This window comes from Penaeus japonicus, unplaced genomic scaffold (assembly GCF_977035675.1).
Source record: "Penaeus japonicus unplaced genomic scaffold, GWHDUDI00000001_assembly GWHDUDI00000007, whole genome shotgun sequence".
In the NCBI taxonomy this organism is placed as follows: domain Eukaryota; kingdom Metazoa; phylum Arthropoda; class Malacostraca; order Decapoda; family Penaeidae; genus Penaeus; species Penaeus japonicus.
The window spans coordinates 19,353,697-19,357,319 of NW_028234409.1; the positions used below are offsets into that span (position 1 = coordinate 19,353,697).

General features: G+C 38.5%; 1 protein-coding gene across 2 annotated transcripts in view; it reads right to left on the reverse strand.

Annotated features, from left to right (window-relative positions):
* Positions 1–1,783: 1,783 nt before the first annotated feature.
* LOC122250820 (ubiquitin-conjugating enzyme E2 Q2) overlaps positions 1,784–3,623 on the reverse strand; it is a 25,040-nt gene continuing 23,200 nt past the window's right edge. For both annotated transcript variants that reach the window (XM_043012472.2, XM_043012470.2), the window contains exon 9: positions 1,784–3,623. This exon is cut by the window's right edge and continues 2,654 nt beyond it. The gene's annotated coding sequence lies outside the window, so the exon portion shown is untranslated.

Genomic DNA, 3,623 nt, shown 5'->3' on the forward strand with positions numbered 1-3,623 from the left:
TGCAGTTTTCTCATTCAAACCTTTCAATAATATGATGCTTATTAAAACTGTAAAAAAAAATATTTCACTGAAAAATGAATTTTAAAAAAATATTAAAGTTTTCCATCCATCATTATTTCTGTCATTTTCCAAAAGCTTTAAAAAGATGTTCAAATTATTTTGTGAAAATGCTGTCTAAATGTGAAGAAAGCAAAAGATTTAGAAGAATTTCGATTGGTAACTGCTCTTAGTCTGTGTCTATGAGAGGGGCAGCACCCATTGAGGACAAACAGTGTTACCAAACTGCAGACGCAGGCAGCGGCTGATGTTGGAGCTGCTCAATGGGGTGGGCAAAGCAAGCTTGCCCAACAACTTCTGATGCTGATAACACAACTAAAACCTCTCGCTTTTGACACCGAGATACTTGAAACTACACAAGAGTGCCCCTCGTGTGGAAATCACCTTAAACAAAGAGTATGTGCCTGCCTCCTGCATGTGTGTCTGTCCATCTGATCATCCATCCGTCTGTCTCTGTTTCAGTGTACATTATAGGTCCGACAGTACTGAGAGCAGGAACAATAAAAAGAAAAAGGCAAGTTACTAAAACTTTGAAAACCTCTTCAGGATCTGTGCAAACATTTATGAGCTAAAGAATCATAGTATCTGGTAAATCATGCTGAGATATATCTTGCAAGAGTAATCTTCATCTAAAAGTTGTGGTTCGGCATTGCCAATAGGCACTAACCCATGCTCAGATTATTTTATTGGTCTACTATATTTTAATACTTTATTATAATAGTTCTTATGCATCTTCATCAAACAGGATTAGGTAAAATCAGTATGTACGGTAGTTTAGGCTTGCAATGAAAGCTGTCACAGTATTGGGTCATAACATTGCCCTCAAATCCCACCATCTACCCAGAGATGAGGCCCCTCTATTGCTATGATGGAATTGGTTCAGTTATACCATTCCTGTATCACCCAAGAGGTTGTACATTTTCTATTGGGTTTATGCATGAGCTGACATTTAATGGCTGCAAAATTTTTTGGTAAATTTTTTAAAACTATTGGGAAACAAAAATCACATCTACTGGACCGCTATTTTATTGAAACATTCTCGTATAATATACAAGTAGGCAATCATTTATAACAGGTAATGTATGTAATTGATTAAAAAATGTACACAGCATCAGTCTGGCATTCAGCTCATGGGAGAGGTGGAGGGCAGCTCAGTTTAAATTTAATGATAATTCTTATTGGGCAGATCAGTATAACTTTGAAATATATTGCCATGTTAACTGGGGTTTCAAGGCTGTGGTTCACTAAGTCATGTATCAGGTATGATGTGTACTAAGATTTTTATAGGATATGCTATATACCATAGGAACTTGGGTCTATATTTTTATGATCTTATGCTTACCTGCCCAAAAGTAATTATCTCATCTCTAATTTGTAGCAAAATTAAAAGGGGATATACATAGCCCCATACTTATCCAGCTCCTAACAAATTCAATAAAACTCAAATTTGCCTAATCCCAGCTTTGCATGATCTACATATTCAAACCTTAATAAAATATTCAAGATACAGTGGTCAACTGGACTTCCATATATATACAATAAGAAAAGCTTTTCCACAAGAATAAAAACTGAAGGAGCTGAGGAAAAACACTGGCTCTGCAATGGAACTGAATATCATTTCTATTGTAATTCTCTGCTGTAGAATAATACAAATACATAAGTGCACATACCTCTCAACACTGAATATATATTTATGCAGAAAAAATGAGAAAATCAAAAGATAATAGTAATTCCATTTTTATTCATATTTTATTCGCTCATACATTCCATAATAAAACACACTTGATTACGCTCTGCACCTCCACCTCAGAGTATGAAGATTTATTTTCTTGCTTTGGTGGATAGAGTACAATATAAGAGGAATATCACTGTATTTAAAGTTATAACAAGAAGTGGTGGACTTTTCACAGGAGGTAATACCAATACCAGGCTCAGAAAAATCCCCCTTGTTGGTTGTTGTGTGGATAAAGTTGGCACCAAGACCTCTCTTCTAAAAAGTTCATAGCATGATCTAGATTTACTAGCCTCCAAGCCATGGGTTGCATCCACCCTGAAGGCCACCTTGGTAGAGAATATGCTTTTGAGGTTATGTATTCTCTAACTGGCTGCCTAAATCTAAACGAGCACTCTAACAGGGTACTCAGCTAAGGTGTACTTCAGGAAAGACACAATAATAGGCTTTCATGACATCTGTAAGTTTACCAATTTCATTCAAATGCTAAAATAATCAGTCTTTTTTCCAAGGAACTAATATATCATGTCAAACTAACACTTCTTTAATTTTCCTCACAATAAATCTAATATTCAGTTATTATCCCATGACCAAAAGTGAGTTCCGTTCCACAAAATCTAAGATGCAATGGGTTATCTTAAAAAAAGAAACCACCTTCAATAAAATATAAGTATTTTATCCCAATTTGTGAGGGCTTATTTCCTTCTTTAAAAGAACACACAATATCTGAGAGAATATTACCGCATCAACTGTCAAAAAAGTTTAACATAGTTTTGTCATCACTATAATAACCGTTTCTCTATAACCATTTACAAGCCAACAAAAAGTGATTACATTTCATTTATATATGCACAACATATACCGGGATATTGGCAGCCCACACATAATCCTTTCTTGGATACCTATGATAAAAAACAAGAGAGGAAAATATACATATTCTCGAAATGCCAAAATGGGATCTGTGTAATGTACTCACATTCATTCCTCTGATTACTGTTAATTAGGTTCTTTGGTTCATCAACTTCCTTTCAGTCTGCCATATTACCATTTAACAGCCATCTCTTAATCATTGGCTATGAGAGTGCTTCAGCATCCATTATTACATTCATTTTAATTTCTAAGCCTTACATTATTATGCCAAAGCAATATTGAAGACAAAAATAAAAATAAAAACTTTTAAGGCAGCTCTCTGGTTCTACTGTGTTTTTGTTCATGTCTGCTTAAATTGCAGTGTACTAACAGGGATGGAAGAGGATGAGGGAGGCAAGAGAAGCTAAAGTGAGAAAGAGAGAAGTGAGGGGTGGGGGGGTGAAAATCAGTGCGTGTTGGTGCGATACGCGAGTGGGATAGTGGGTGAGTGTGAGTGTGAGTGTGAATGTGTGTGGGTGTGAGAGCATAAGTGAGTAGAATAATGGGTGAGTGAGAGTGTGAGAGAGAGAGAGAGAGAGAGAGAGAGAGAGAGAGAGAGAGAGAGAGAGAGAGAGAGAGAGAGAGAGAGAGAGAGAGAGAGAGAGAGAGAGAGAGAGAGGGGGGGGGGTGGGGGTGAGGGTGAGGGTGAGGGTGAGGGTGAGGGTGAGGGTGAGGGTGAGGGCAAGGGAGAGGGAGAGGGTGAGGGCAAGGGAGAAGGGAGAGGGTGAGGGCAAGGGAGAAGGGAGAGGGTGAGGGCAAGGGAGAAGGGAGAGGGTGAGGGCAAGGGAGAAGGGAGAGGGTGAGGGCAAGGGAGAAGGGAGAGGGTGAGGGCAAGGGAGAGGGAGAGAATGAGAGAGGGAGAGGGAGAGAATGAGAGAGGGAGAGGGAGAGAATGAGAGAGGGAGAGGGAGAGAATGAGAGAGGG